General features: G+C 50.6%; 1 protein-coding gene across 2 annotated transcripts in view; it reads left to right on the top strand.

Moving 5' to 3' along the window:
* Positions 1–5,761: 5,761 nt before the first annotated feature.
* SH3BP4 (SH3 domain binding protein 4) overlaps positions 5,762–16,390 on the top strand; it is an 82,431-nt gene continuing 71,802 nt past the window's right edge. For both annotated transcript variants that reach the window (XM_032480544.1, XM_032480545.1), the window contains exon 1: positions 5,762–5,953. The gene's annotated coding sequence lies outside the window, so the exon portion shown is untranslated. The remainder of the gene's footprint in view (positions 5,954–16,390) is intronic.

Consider the following 16,390-nt stretch of genomic DNA (forward strand, 5'->3'; position numbering starts at 1 on the left):
TTCTCTCAAGGCGGTTCTCTCTGAACATACCTGGATATCTGGAGAGAGGTCGGTGTTCCCTCTGTAGGTTGCCTGCCCCCTGCTCTCTGCCCTACCCAAACCCTAATTTGGCCTTGTCTGGGGAAGACTGGCTGGAGCCCTTCAAGGTGATACACTGAAAAATCAGCTCAAAAGAGATTACTGGAGAGGGACTACCCCAAGGCCAAGCCCAGAGTGGGTCACGTCCCAACACTGCCCCCTCCTCCCAGGTAGTTGTTCTAGCGATGCTTGGATCCCGGCTGACCCAGAGGGAAGTCTGCCTGACAGCTTCAGGACTCATCTCCGGGACTTTCAGACAAGCAGTGAGGTCTACTGGCGGCTGGGGAAGAAAGAAGCAAGAGGTCGAGACCGACAAACATGGCCTCCTCTTGGCACCAAGTGAACTGGAGAAACAATAGGTCATGTGCACTGATCAGTGGTTGGAAGCTGAGTCCAGGTTGGGTCAGGAAGGTGCCCTGTGTGCACCCTGACACCTAACTGATGACCTAACACTCTGTAGAGCCATTGCTTGTTCCCACGGCTGTACATCTCGTACTCAAAGGATCTGTAACGTACTTACCGTCCTCTCCCTAGCTCCTAGTACGCTGCCTGGCATACAGCAAGCCTTCTAGGCATACGCGTTAGATGAATGACTGCATAAATGAGGAAGGAGATGAATATTTATTTAGAACTATTTCTAGACGTTTCCTGAAAGCCACAGAACTCCTTTCAGCTGACATTTTTGTCTAGCTCCCTTCTGGATTCTGCATGAGAGAATCACATGCTCTGGTGATATCCTAGTCATGGCCTCGTGTGTGTGAATTAATTAAAGGTGAGAAGAAGGATGGACAGCTCAGTGTCACGGCGCTTTAGGGTGGGAAGGATAGAGGCTTCTAAGGATGGCAAATAGGTTGCCCAACATTTTCTAACGAAACAAAAATGCTCTTCTTAAGAGTTAATGTCTCATTGAATTCTTGGCAAAGCAGCTTTTCCTGAGCTGCAGGGGGAGTGGCAGAGGATGGAACAGCATCTAAACACCCCTTGATTCTCTGAATCTCTGCAGGGTCACTGGACTTTGGGGGCCCAGCATCTGCGAATCTCTCTGCCCTCACCTCTCACCATTCTCCACCTCACTCTGTCACTCCAGCCGCACTGGTGCCGTGTCAGTTCCAGAAGCACGAAGCCCTTCCTAGCCTCAAATCTGTGCACGTGTTGTTCCCTCTGCCTGGCATGCTCCTTCCACTTTGGGTCTGCTGTCACCTCCCCTGAGGACCCTCTCTAGCCATCCTACCTGGGTCAGGTGTCTCTTGTTCTCTCCCGTCTCAGCCCCTGGTGCTTCGGTTTAGAGTGCGAACCACCCACAGGCACGTCCCTCTCTTTCTGTCTCAAATCACCCCTGGGCTCTCAGTGCCGGCAAAGCAGAGCGGCTTCAATTTTGCCCAGCCTCATATTCACAGGGCGGAGCCCCAGGCCTGGCACACAGGTGTTCAATAAGGATTTCTCAGGTGCTCAAATATCACGCTTTGTGACTCACGCAAGGAGCATCTTCTCTCTAAACTGAAATCCACAGAGGCTACTCAGCCAGGCTTGGGTCTTCACAACAGCCCCCTCTTCACAAGCTGAGTCAGAGACTTGAAGTTCCATTCGGCCACACTGATGATGCAATTCCTAGTCTATAGATTCCACTGGAGAACTTCCTTATTTCCTTTTCTCCCTCAGCTGTGTTTCGTATCTTTCTGTTCTATTTGCCCCTCGACACGGGCGTTTTGGTCATTATTGATTTCCCATCACTGGAGGAACGTTATTCTTTTTATTTTCTTGTTGAGGACGCCCGCATGCGTAGAGTGATACATTCATGATGAGCCCGCGTGCGATTTCTGAGTAGTTACTTCCTAACGAGAAGTGTATTTTACAGGTGGCCAACGTGCTGTAATGTCAGCAAGCTTTGGTGACGTTCGGGGCATATATGCCCCTTCCGAGCTATTCTTGTTTGAGCTGCTGTTTCTGGTAGCACTGTGTCCACCTTGGGGAGCCCATAGGATGAATGTTCGGCGGTGGTGGTTGGTGTGGATTAAGCTTACACTGTTGCTGGCTTAAACACCAGGGCTGCCATGTTGACAGTCTGAACCCACCTCTAACTTCCCCCGCAGTTTACTTTCCTGCACACAAGAGACCTCTCAACACAGTGCTTTTTCCTATGCACTGAGTACATCCCATGGTACAGGAGCCCACACCCATGGAGGATTTGGCAGGTGAAATCCATTCATGAAGTCCGAAGGTCACTTCCCTGGATTCTGATCAAACTTTTCCTGCAGAGCATCATGGTCTGCCCCTTGGTACATATGATGGCTTGCAGAAAGGTATTTCTGTGCACCACTGACATAAAACTAGGACCGTTCTCTTGGGTTTTATGTGAGTCAAAAAATAACTGGTAAGGGTGTGTGGGTATAAATATAAATAAATGCTGTATGCTTTACCCTGAGCAATCTGCACACATTATCTCTTTTAGTCCTTGCAAGGGTTGTATCTCAGGATGAGAAAACACCCAGCCATTAAGTGATGGTGGGGCTGGCACTCAACGTCAGGCAGCCTGATCTCAGTACTCACCACATTCAAGTTTTTCTCTATTTATTTGTGCATGTCTACACTCGTGTGTGTATATATGTACACACCCACAGCACACACATATATCATAGACATGTGCACACACACACTAACACATATGTAAATACTTAAGAAAGGTTTCTGGATGGACAGGTAACAGCACAGTTAACCACAGGATCTTGGGAGAGGTTATGAAATTCTGGATCAACGCCTACTTTTTACTCTACACACTAATCGTTTGAATCCTTTGACACAAACGTGTATTACTTTTGTACTTAGAAAACCAAGTTATTGATTTTGCTGCACATGTTCCCCCTAGAAATGCTTACTGAGTGATGGAATGTTATGAATGTTACAAATAGCTCATGTTTCTTTGTTTCATTTGTCTTTGTAGTGAAAACTGGCAGAAAGAGAAAGCATGAAGTTAACAGGGAGCAACGTCGTGAGATCTCCTTGTCTTCCAGACCAGGAAAGACGGAACAGTCCAGACAACTCACATCTGGCCATACGATGTTGTCTCCCCAGCTCATTCCAGCCTCAAATGCACAAACTACAGGAGTAAGAGTACAAGAGAGTATGTGTGTGCCTGTTTTGCAACTCTCTTTGTACATTCTGACTCCTATAAATCCCTCTCCTAGGATGCAGGCTGCTTTGAGGATGCTCACTGCACAACGATCCCGCGTGCTGTTGGCACAGCTACAGGCAACGTGCACCACTGCTCTCGGCCCACACACCCCCACCCCCACCCCAGGTGAACCAAGCAGGTGCTTCGTTTATTCACTCTGTAGCCTGCATTTCCCTGACGCTTTGTTCTTCATGAAGTTTGATGCCTCTTCCGCCCTCGCTACTCAGTGGACTCAGATATTCCCAGCCTGGATCTTGGCTTTCTTATGTGACTGCTTTTGTAGTTTTGCCCTTGTCCCTTTCCTCAGCGTGGCTGCTGAGTTTTTTCTGGCATTGGGACATTCGTGGTGCTTCTAGGAATTGTTTTTCATACCTTTTGTCCATTTTCTATGGGTTTGCCTTGTTCAATGCCTTACAGGCATTTTTACATGGTAAGGATGTTAGTCATTGGGAACAGCAGTAATAATAGTAGCTAAAACAAATTGAATGCTACTCTGTGCCAGGCATCCTGCTAAGCACTTCACATGTTGCACTGAATTTCATGCTCATTTAGGAAACTGAGTCACAGAGAGGCAAAATACCTTTCCAGAGATTCAAGCCCAGCAGGCTGGCTCCCAGGTCAGTGCTCCAAATGTGTTCCTATACCACTGAGGACTCCCTGGGCCCCCATACACCCTAGACACCCTCCTCCTTCCCCTCTGAGGTTTTTCTACCTGCCCCTTCAAGGTGACTGCCTCCCTTTGAAATTTGCAGCATATATTTTAGGGCTAATGGTATCCATTTTCAGGAGTTCAGTTGTCGCAACACATAGATGACATCAAAATCAGAACACCAATCTCACCCTTCCAGAACCATGTCTCTGTCTTCCTGTGTCTCCTTTGAAAATTCAACATGGATCTCAAATCGGGGCGGTAGCAAACCAGATTCTTTAGGTAAAGGGAGGTCTCCAAGACTGAGGGAGCTGCAAGGGCTTCAGATCCAGAAAATTCAGGGTTTGAATTTAGACTCATGCCCCATGGGATGATGATGGAGCACACAAGGTCTAAAGTCACCCGTGAAATGGGAACCATAATATATCTGCCTTCAGGGTAATGGTGAGGAATGAATGACTCAAGGGGTATGTAGCTCTGAGCACGGAACAACAAATACTAGCTTTTTTCCCCTAAAGACCTGTACTTCCCCCTGATTTCTGCACTATTCCCAGTCCTGTAGTAGGGTGGCTGGCAGTCCCCAAAATGGTTAAAGCCCAGCCTCCGGAGTGGCTTGGGTCAAATTCTGGTTCTACCAGTTTCTTGCTGCCAAATTAATCCTCCAACGTTCAGTCCACATTTGCGTGAAATGGACTAGTGAGAGTAATCCAGCGTGGGATTTTTTGAGGATTAAACATGCCAGTCCATGGAAAGTGCTTGTCACACAGCAAGTGGTGTGTTCATTTACCGAGCATCTATTGAGCGCCTACTACATGCCAGGCATGTTCTAGGCGCTGGTGATCCAGCGATGTGCCGGCCAGAGAAAGTGTAAATGGCTAGACGGTCTGTATTTCATTCTCATTCTGCTTAGCAGGAAGTACTTTGGAATTTTCAATGTGACTGTCTTTTTTCTTGTTCTTACTTTATAAACTTTGCGCTTGTTCTCACAAGTCTCGCATCTACCTTCCTTCCGCGGTCCTAGCAAGCGTGTTTTAAGAAGGGTTTGAGAATTAGGCGCCACCATCCGCCTGGTCTACGCCAGCCTGCGGAGCCGAACCTCACCCAGGGCTCTCTGCTTGGGGTTCCCAGAGAAGGGGTGGGAGGATGGGGATGCCGAGGGCACAGGAGTGCAGCCAAAACGTTGCAATGAAACAGCCATCTCTAGATCGGCTCGGTACCAGGGACCACGATCCCGGGGACGCCCGGGCGCCAGGACCTCGCTTCCGGGCCGGCGCCCGAGGAGGAAGAGGATGAGACGCCGGGGCTCCGGGAGACGGGGCGCCACATCCCGCCTGCGCGCGCTCGCCCGCCCGGCCTTCCAGTGGTCCCGGCTCGGCCCCGCCGGTCCGCACTTGCCCCGCCCCCGAGAACCACACCCCGCCCAGGCCTCCTGGTGGCCCCGGCTCGCTCCTCCCCCAGCCTCCAGGCTGCAACGGCTCGACCCCGCCCCTGGCTTATCCACTCGCTCCACCTCTCGGAGGCCTCAGCTAGGCACCGCCCCTCGACTCTAGCCACGCCCTTACTCACTCACGCCCAGCCCCTGCCTTTCGGCCGCCGTCTAGACCCCGCCCCCTCCGACGTTGCTCCGCCCCCTACTAGTCCACACTCCGCCCCCGCCTCCAGGAGGCCTAGACTTCGACCGGTGGCCTCCTCTTCCCGGTTTTCCTCCCACCCACCCCCCAGTCGCCGCAGGACGCTCGGCTCAGACTCCGCCCCCGCCCCTACGGCCCCGCCTCTGGCCCCGCCCCCGAGACCCCGCCTGGGCGGGGAGACCACCCCTGTCGCCCGCTCCCAGGACCCCGCCTAGCACGCCCCGCCCCCGCCCCCGCGGCCCCGCCCCGGCGCGGGGACCACCCTCCGCCCGCGGAGGCGGGAGCCGAGCGCTCCGGGCACTCTCGGCGGTCCCGGCCCATCGCCGCCGCGCGGTGGTTCCCGCGGATCCGCGCGCGCCCCCGGCCGGGCGAGCTCCCAGACCGCGAGGAGAGGCGCAGGAGCCCGCGGGAAGCAATGCGAGCCAGGTAGGCAGACTGCGCGCCGGGCTGTCCCCTGCGGGCCGCTCCAGCCCGGCGCCCGGCCTCGCTCCCCTGGCTCCTGCTGGGGCTCGGCGGGTTTGCACACCTCGCGGGCGCCAGTCGTTCCCCGGCCCCTGAGTTCGGGGCCCCGTGGTGCCTGGGCGGCGGCTGGCGCCGGACAGCTTCGGGAAGCCCCGCGCGCCCCTCGTGCTTCCCCGGGGGTCCGGTCACCGCGGCGCGGAGGGACGAGCAGGCTGAATTCCGGGCGCCAAGCCGCACTCACAGCCCCGCGTGCGTACGGCAGATCCCCTCCCCTGGCCCTCGCGCTTCCCGGGGCCGGTCCTGAGAGGTGGCCCTCCTCGGCGACCGGACGCGTCCTCGGGGCGCTCGGCTCGCGGGGCGGTGGGGCGCTCCGAGGACTGAAGGAGCCCTGGGGAGGAGGGAAGGGCTCGCGGTCCTGGGTTAAACTTGGTGACAAAGCATATTTCAACTTAAGTCCCTCATTTAAGGATGGAAATGAAAACCCCGGTTGTAGCTTGGCCGTCTGGTGACCGAGCAGCCGCGAGGTGACAGCGCCGGCTGCGGGCGGGTGGGGACCGCCGGGAGAAAGAGGCACGTTGCTGAGCGGTGTTTCCCGGGAAGCCCTCTCCGCGGTGCAGATAGGTGGTCTGTAGGATCCTAACCTTGGAGTCTGGAGGCTCCGAGCCCGGGGCGGGTCATGCAGCCAGGGGGACCAGGCCGCGCTGGCCTTTCTCCCGGGTGTTGGGCGGCCGGAGGTGCAGCGAGATAGCGTCCAGGCTCCCTGCGTGCGGAGAGGCCAGTGGAGCCTCACTGAGCCATGAGATTTAAAAAGGGAACACTGGGCTGGATTTCATTCGTGTTTATTCTTTCAAAGTTAGTGCAGCAGATCCGTACTGTCTGCTTTATCAGTATGAAGAAGTTCGCGTAACTTCGGTTCTGATCACAAAAGCAATGTATGCTCTGGGTAGAAAACAGAAATACAAACGGTAAAACAGAAACCGTCACTGACCCCACAGTTACTCCGAGCCTCAATATTTGCATTCTTTAGTATTCACATTTCACAGGTTTGCCAATTTAATCCTTAAGTTTACAACTGGAGCCTCCCTTGCCTAAAGGAAAGCAGTGCCTTTGTGCGACTCTCCCCTTCCCACTCTGCTCCACGTGATTGAGCACCAAAGTTTGGGTTTACCGGCCTGGCTCCCTTCTCAGCACGCTGTGAGTCCCCTTTCCGGTGGGTGGTGTTCTCCGTCCCTTCTGTAGGCCTGAGATGGAGAGAGACAGAAGCCAGTAGTCAGGTGGACCACTGGCTCAGGCTGGATTGGCTGTGGTTTTGGTTCCTTGCCTTGTAAAAATGCAGGTAATGATTCTCCATCTGCTTCTCAGGGCACCATAAAAATTAATGTGTGGTTTGCAAAGCATTTTGACATCCTTGGTTGGACAGCGGCTGTACTTTGAGGGCCTGGGGAGCGTTTTGCTCTTCTCCGTTGCTGTCGTCATCAGATAAAACAGTCTACCTCCCACCTGGCCATCCTGACCAGGAAACAGATGCCATCCGTTGTGAGTGTCCGCTGGAGCCTGGAGAAGGTTCCCGATTCCCTGCTCAGTACAGCCTGCCGAGCCCCTCAGAAAATGGGAGACAGAACACCCAAATCGGCCTACCCCCACCCCCTGCTTTCTGCACATGGGCAGATGTGGGGAGTGTAAGAGGGTTTTGACACTAAGGGCCCCAAGGTTCACAGGCCTGATGCCTGTCTATCTGGAATGCCGAGGCCACCTTGATCCAAGAGGGAACAGTTAGTTCTGGGAGAAGGACTCGGACAGGGAACAACCCTGGCTTCCTAAGGATTTGTTTTATGGCTCTCTTGTTTACGACACGAACAATGACCAGCTCAGATCTGCGGTGCCTGAGACGCTTCTGTGAGCTTTAATTTTTTTCCTGTTGTCCCAAGACTCAGGCCCCATGCTTTAGGGGCCTTTTAAAACCATCAGTGGGGACCCAGATGATTTGCTCATGCCAGAGACTGAAAGCCAAGCGGAGGGAGGTGCCGCACAGGCTGCCTTTTGCTCCCCTCGCAAAGAAGCCGCGATGGAGGATCCTCTTTCTGTAGCAGGTCTCATGGACTCCAGTTTGTCATTTGATAGTTTCATTTTTTTTTTTATTGTCACTCCCACCAGCACTTTGTAGCTGGTCACAGCCTAGACACGGGGGAGGGTTTCCGAAGGACCCAGAAAAGTGGGCTGGAGAAGTTGCTGCTAGGTGTCCTTCCAGGCTCATCGGCTGTTAAAACTGTGCCCCTAATTTTCTCGGTGCTGGGAGGAAGGGGGAGTCTTCCTGGATTTTCTCCTTTGCTGCTGTTTGCTAACTCGATTTCTGGTTACCCAGCAGCCTGGAATTGTTTTCCTGCAGGCTGCTTCAACAGACTTTTTTTTCTTATTCAGTCTGATAATAAGACATGCTAATGTGACTGGGGTTTACGCCCCTGGGTCCAGGCTGCAGTTCCTGCATTTCAATCCTTGCCATCTGGGCCAGTTAAGCGTGGGAGGGGTGTGTGCCCTTTCTTCTTCCAGAGGAGGGAGCCACTTGGCGTCCCTCAGCTTCTTAGGGGAGCCCTTGACCCAAACAAGATTAAGAACCACTGAGTTGGGCCCTTGCTGACCTCATCCCGCCTCGGGGCAAACCTCCGTGGCTCCCTGTTTGAGGTACCAGCCTTGTGCCTGCCTCGTACCTGACCGAGTAGAAGTTGTTTAGCCGGTGGGCCCTGTGCCAGCCACGTGGGTTTCCCTTAGCTTTGTTAGTTTCGAATTTGACACCTGAATTGGGCCATGTGGCGATTTTTCTTCTGAGAATTGGAGTCAGGCCCCAAGAATATTTCCTAAGGCCCTAGAGATGGGCACTAGGACTTCTTTGTCCTGAGGTCACTGCCTGACAGCCAGGAACTGGGAAGGGTCACCGAGCAGCTAAATAGACTTCACCGTCACAGCCTGTGACTGCCTGGCCAAGAGGGACCCTGGGGCCATTCAGTATTGACCCTCAGTTTCCAGCGAGCTGGGTCTCCTGGTCTCCCAGCTATTTTTACAATAGAAGCCCCACATCCTGCCTTCACGCTCTGGAGAGTGACCGAAAAATAATTCACCGAGGCCCCAAACCCCAGGGGACCATCCAGCTGCTGACTGCATCTTTCAGGGGGGCTGAGCCTCCTTCTCGGTGGGCTCCGAGGGCACCGTGTGTCACACAGCAGCACCCAATGCCATCAGGACCAGCATCTTAGGGGGAAAGATATCAGTATTCAGCCTTTAAAAGGCAAGAGGACGCCGGAGGCATTTTAGAAATAAGTGTGTGATGAAATTCCTTATAGGGCATCACCTCCTCCCATCCTCTAGGTGAACCAGTACCTTCCCAAACCATCAGTAAGCAAATTCGTACTTGTGGGGATGGAGTGGTGTACTGAGTTCTGCTAGCTTAAGTTGGGATATGAGGTGTCTTAATGGGTAGAGGTCGGTATCACTTGCTGAGGGCTTATGATGTGCCAGGTCCGGTGTGCACACACAGAAACTATGCTGAGGGGTTCCGTTTTATGGGGAAGCTCTGAGAATCAAAGTACCTCTCCAGCATCCTCGTCCAGTAAGTGGCTGAACTGGGATTTGAACCCGGATCTGCCTGAGCCCAGAGCTCTTTCTCGTATCTCCCAGTTCACTAAAGTGAAAGACACAAGCCACTGTCAGCCACACGTGCGGTAGCAGGAAGACACAGGCAGGCATGAAAATAGCAGAGTGCCTGCCTCCCTTGCACAATGATTAAAAAAGGTGATGAAATCTTTGAAACCTGAGAAATCGAGAAGTCTTTTCCGCTGAAACGGAAGGCAGTCAGTTTGCACCTCCGTTCCCCGGGGGCCCTGCCCTTGCACCCCGTCTGCAGGGTAAAGCCTGACTGACTGGGGAGATGGCGATTTTGAAGCTGGGATGGCTCAGACAGGGTCTGCTGTGAAGTTTGCCCTCGCACCGTGAATGGGTATTCTGGGCAGATGAGGTCACTAGAATAAGATTAAGATTATGCGAAGGCTGTTAAGTAAACGTAAGATAAGGATTCCACCTTCCATTTTACAATCAAATAAATGACATACTAACAGGATTATTCTTATCTGCTCCATGAAAGCTTGTCTTCGGGGAACTCTCTTTGCTGCTGCCTCTTAGCCCAACTCTTCTGAACGAATGGAAAAGAATACATTCTGTGAAGGGCTTTTGTGGTTCCAAATTCTTAATAAATTGTCCTTTCCTTTCTCTCCCGCTCCCCACAGTCTCCTTCTGTTTAACTGGGGGAAAAACTCTTCCCTGTTCTTATGAACATAGAAGTCCGCTCAGGTCTGCAGGCCTGAAAGGATTACATGTTTCCTTTTCTGGCTTTTCTGATGCAGCAGGTCCCTGAGCCTGAGGCGTGTTGAGCCACCTGCTCTCTCAGGGAAAAAAAAAAAAAAAAAAAAAAAAAACCACAGAGCGCCTTGATGGTAGCATCTGCCAATGGCCCTGGTGTAAATACTCACAATGGCTAATTTCAAGGTGCCAGTTGGGTCTGGCAGCATTGCTAAATATTTGACAATCTGTCTGAGCCAATAAGTGCTGGCTGCAGCTCACCTTCCGTTGCCCTGAGCTCGCCCACCCAGTCCCCTTCTGTGATGGATAAAATGGCTGCCTGGCTTCTGCTTGGGCCACGTCTGTCCAGGAGCCATGCTGAGAGAGGGCTTGGTGTCACTGAGTCACCTTGCTTGGCCAGCAAGAGCGGAGTGCTTCAAAACTCAGAGTTTACATCCACCTCACCTGAGGGTTTAAAAAAATCCCCAGTAGAGAATCACCATTCTGGTGTGTATCCAGGGTTGAACTCCACTAATGTAGGGAATTTGTGTGAGAAGGAAATTGGAGGTGTGGTTTGGGACTAGGCATGGCAGACTCTGTTTGAGATTGACCCTTTCCCTTGCAAGAGGAGGAAAGGTTTTCCAGCAGAAGGCCTGAGTGTGAAGGGGGTCCCTGTCTTCCCAGTTGCCAATCATCAGTCTTACTCCAATGGCCCTTCCCTCCATGGTGGTCAACATACTGTTTTGCCTCAGTTGCTTCTGCTGGTCTAGAATGGAGACAGGTCTTCGTGGAGGAGGGGTCAGGATGGGGTGAGCACATCACCCCTGGGGAGGTGGCTCCTTGGGCTGGTTTGGTCAAGCTGATCTTGGCTGTTGTAGCAGAGATCCAGAGTCTAGAGGAACGTCCCAGGGCCACGCAAGTGAAGAAAGGAGAAACCCCGCTTACAGACGCGGTCCAAGTGCCCATGGCGCCGCCCTGCCATTTACCCTTTCATTCAGCCCGCTTTCTGCCTCTGTTTACCCATTCATGCTATTGCCCTTTTGGAAAGGATTTTAATTTTTATAGCTTGAGGATGCAGAGAAGTACAGCTCTTCTTTGACTTACAGTGGGGTTATGTCCTATTAAATTCTCCGAATGCTGAAAATACGATCAGTTGAAAATGCATTTAACACACCTCACCTGCCCAGCATCATAGCTGGGCTTCCCTAACTTAAATGTACTCGAAACGTTTCCAGTAGCTGGCACTTGGACATCATCTAACACAAAGCCTGTTGGATAATAAAGTGCTGAAATATCTCATGTAATTGATTGAATATTGTACTGAGAGTGAAAAGCAGAGTGATGTCTGGGTGCAGAGTGGTTGTAAGTCTGTGGGTCGTTGGCTCTGGTGGTCACTCACTGAGGAACATGAGGCCCACAGACTCTAGCCCAGGAAGAGTGAAATTCAAAATTCGACGTACAGTTTCTACTGAATGCACATTGCTCTCACACCATTGTTAAGTCAAAAAATTCTAAGTCAGGGACCATCTGTAAATGGAATATCCTAAAAGTGCACGTACGTTTAAATATTTTAAAATTACCCTACGAATCGTTGTTTTGAAAAGTGGAATCAAATATTTGTGTGTCCCTTGCAGAAATGGAAAATAAAGATACCATGTTCAAATTTAACTGGGAATAATGGTTGAGGCTGGTGTCATACACGTAAGTAACTCATGCAAAGCACTGGGCCAGGGCCGTGACCCAGCCACGCGGTGGGCGGTGGCAGCAGCGAAGGCAGTGAAAACAGTCGGCTGCTGTGGTCTGCTCTCACTCTCCTCCCCGTCATCCCATCCCAAACATCCTCTTGCAGAACTTGCGATTTTTCCTTCCCTCTTGTGGCTTTAGAAATCAGTGTTTACGATGTTTTTCAGGAAGAAAGCTCTCTTCTGGTTTTGTGCTGGTTGGGAGCCATTGGCTGTTTCACCTTCATGTGCCGGACTGGGAAACCAAAATTTCAAATTTGGGTCACATTTCAAGCCCACGTCAGAATCTTCTGTAAATGGCTCTTTCTTTGTGATCAAATATCAAACAGCCCGATTTGCACAACTGAAAGTCATCATAGATGTTTTCAAAGAACATGCTTACTAAGAATTAAGTGACTAACCGTCCATCTTGTTCTAACATTGTCCTTTGTCCCCGAGCCATCATCAGGGAACAGGAAGAGCTGAAATGAGTTTCCGCGGATGAGAGTGTCCGGTTCCTTTTCTCGGTGGCGTCTCCAGTGGTCTTCCTGAGACCTGTTTTATTTCCAGTGACATCGCGGGCTCCTAAACCCCACAGACCTGTCTGTGTTCGAATCTTTGGCTTCTGTTATTTCTGGTTTTGACCTGGGGTAGATTTTTGGAAGTCTTTGAAGCTCGGCTTTCTTACCTGGTGATGGTGGAACTTAAACCCCCTGGCTGGGAGGTTTAAATGTGGAGATTTGGATTTTATTGCTTCACCCCCTGCCTTGGGCTTGTAACCTGCCTATGGGGCCTTCCAGGGTCCGACCCCACCCCATGTCCTCTGCTGTAGCTTCTCTCTGAAGCACCCACATAATAGTGTCTCATGTATATTTCCTGAGTGTTTCAGATGCTTAAAGCCACCACCAAAGGGAAGAAATTAACTACTTGATGATCGAAGATGTATTGTCCCCGGACCTTCTGGCACCTGGGGGTTGATGGGGTTGATGGTGTTGACCTGGTCCCTGAACATCAGCCAATCAGAGGACTGCGCATGAGGTGACCTTGTTCCCTGGGACCTCCCCCCTCCCCCACCTGCCTTTAAATATGCTTTGCTGAAATCCTTCGGGGAGGCTAGGGTTTGCTTAGGCAGGAGCCACCCTGTCCTCCTTGCTCGGCCCTGCAGTAAACCTTTCTCTGCTCCAAACTCCAATGTTTCAGTTTGTTTGGCCTCATGGTGCGGCGGGCACACGAACTTGCCTTTAGTAACAGGCTTTGGGCCCCATACCTCTCCTGGGGAGGCCTTCGAGACTGTGGCCTTTTGGAGTCTTGTGCCTGCTGTCATGATTTTAAAATATTGAATAAGTAGAGGTTTTGTGATGTTTTCACCGTCTGAATTAAACAAGAGTGCAGAGATTTGATACTTCTAGGTGTTCAGTCTGACCTTTAAAAAGTGTACAGGTGCAGACAGATGGCATGGTGGTCAGTGTCTAAATAAGGACCAGGACCTCCGCCTCCCCCTCAATCCTTGCTCCGTTTCTAGAATTCCTGGGAGCAGGAGGAGAGGTGAGAGGTGCAGTCGGCAAGTTGCAGTGGGTGGAGGCCTCTGTGTCTCTGTTTGTGGGAAGGCCTTATCTGCCCGAGCTACCTTGGGGGATGGGGAGGGAGACGAAGCCTCTTGGATTGAATACACATCCTTTCTAGGTGTATGAATTGTTTGGGGCAGGGTGTCTTGTGATTTTTCCTTCTTTTCTTTAAAAAATCCTGCTCACTTAAGAAAGTTTACCCCCAGTTACTCAAGTAATTACATTCATTTTAGAAACATTGGAAAATGCCAAAGGAGAAAAAAAATTCCGTCAGTGGAATTCTCCCAGACATGGTCACTGCTCTAGGCATTTTTGTGTCTTCTGGATATTTTTGCATGTAAATCTAGACCCTTCCAGACAAGACAGGTTGGCAGAGTGGTAACTTGCTTTTTGGTCACTGGATACCTGGCCTATAGTAATCCTTCAGTCATTCATTGTTTTGTTTTGTTTTGTTTTGTTTTTGTTTTAATGGAGGTGCTGGGGATTGAACCTGTCTCCTCCTGCATGCTAATCATATGCTCTACCACTGAGCTAGACCCTCCCACCTCATTGCTGAATGAATACTATGCTTTGTAAAAACTGCTTTTGTTGAAAATGGTTGACCTGTCTTCAGATCAACAAGTACAGATTTGTAGCCCCAGTTTCACTGTCAGACTTGTTCGGGGCTGCACCCTCTTCATTGAACAAGTCCTGATTCATAGACCGTTTCCAGTGACTTTGAAATTATAAACAGCAGGGAACATCTTTCAATACACCTAATTTTCTCCTTCAAATGAAAAATTTTTTCTTATATTCTTAAAATCTGTAAAGAATTTCTAAGTATGTTAATTGTTGGGTGAATATATAATCACTGCTCAGAAAAGCACATCCTGAGGGAGTTTCATTCTGGAGAGTTTCTCCATCTGTTGAATAAAACTTGGTGAACTTTGAGACCAGTCTTCGACTTGCTGGCACTCCCTTTGGGGGAATTGATTTCCTCTTTCTTTCTTTCTTAATTTTACTTTTTTTTCTTAATTGAAGTATAGTCAGTTTACAATATTGTGTCAATTTCTGGTGTATAGCATAATGTTTCAGTCATACATGCACATACGTATATTCATTTTCATAATTTTTTCGTTATGCATTACTACAAGATATTGAGTAGAGTTCCCTGTGCTCTACAGTAGAAACTTGTTATCTGTTTCATATATAGTAGTTAGTTTCTGCAAATCTCAGGCTCCCTGTTTATCCCTTCCCATCCCCTTTCCTCCTGTTAACTGTAAGTTTGTTTTCTATGTCTGTGAGTCTGTTTCTGTTTTGTAAATATGTTCATTTGTGTGTCTCTCTCTCTTTTTTTTGGATTTCATATATGAGTGATATATGGTATTTTCCTTTCTCTTTCTAACTTACTAACTTAGAATGATGATCTCCAGGTCCATCCATGTTGCTACAAATGACATTATTTTATTCTTTTTTATGGCTGAGTAGTATTCCATTGTATATATATACCACAGCTTCTTTATCCAGTCCTCTGTCAATGGACATTTACGTTGTTTCCATGTCTTGTCTTGTATTGTAAATAGTGCTGCTCTGAACATTGGGGTGCATGTATCTTTCTGAATTAGGGTTCCCTCAGGATATATGCCTGGGAGTGGGATTGCTGGATCATAGGGTAGGTCTGTTTTTAGTTTTTTGAGGAATCTTCATACTGTTTTCCATAGTGGCTGCACCAAACTACGTTCCCACCAGCAGTGTAGGAGGGTTCCCTTTTCTCCAGCCCCCTCCAGCATTTGTCATTTGTGGACTGGAATTGATTTCTGATCGTCTGAATGCTAATATGCCCTGCAAGGTAAGCTTTTGGGGTAGGGAGTGGAAGTTTACACCTCAGTTTTAAGGTGCACACACATGCCAGTTTCAGAAACATTAACACGGAGGAACCCCTGCATCCTAAAACCTAGGAGATGCTGCAGGTGGGACATCTTCAGGGCCCCTCCCTCCCAGGAGGGGATGGGTCTGACTTCCATGCTTTCAGCAGCTTAAGAGCTGTTGCTTCAAGCTCCCCAGGGTCATGTCCTTATGGAGTCAAGAGCGATTCATTGGGCTGTGTGCACTGCTGAGCTGTGACAGGATGGGCTTGCAGTAACATCTGGTACATGGTGACGGCACAGACTTGATTTTTGAGACCTGCAGGTTCATTAAAGAGGAGAAAGTACTTAATACCTTCTTCCACTGATGATGGGGCCGTAATTTTGATTTCTGGCTGTGGTCTGGTGTCACAGGACTTCTTCATTCTGGCAGGGGAGGAAACCTGAATTATGGGCAGAGTATTTTCTGGCCGGTCTCCTGAGCGTGGTTTTGCTGGGGCCCTGCTGCCTCCTCTGTCTTGGCACCACACGTCCCTGTATGAGTCATTGTCCACCTATCGTGAGATGAGGCGGCACCTTGGGGGCTGCCCGGAAGGCAGAGGGGCTGCTCTTTTGCTCTGGTGATTTCTGGGTGCCAGGTCCACCTCATGGAGTCTTTTTCGGAGGGGGCCCTAGAGTGGATCTGAGAGCCAGGCCCTTCTGTAACCCTGCGGGGCGCTGTCCTGGCCCCTCCCTCCTTGTTAGTTCGAGCTGGACTTGAGCCCATTCATTCCCCTGCCCCCTCCGAGTCCACTGTGTGCCAGGTGGGGGCAGGGGATGGCAAGACCACCAGGGACGGCTTGTGTGTTAGGTGCCCCAAGAGAAGCGGTCAGGATCCTGCGGCTATGCTGGGGATGAGGACGGGCTCCCTGAAGAAGCCCTGCTAAGGGGGGTGTGACCCAAAGA

The sequence above is a fragment of the Camelus ferus genome, chromosome 5 (assembly GCF_009834535.1).
Source record: "Camelus ferus isolate YT-003-E chromosome 5, BCGSAC_Cfer_1.0, whole genome shotgun sequence".
Classification (NCBI taxonomy): domain Eukaryota; kingdom Metazoa; phylum Chordata; class Mammalia; order Artiodactyla; family Camelidae; genus Camelus; species Camelus ferus.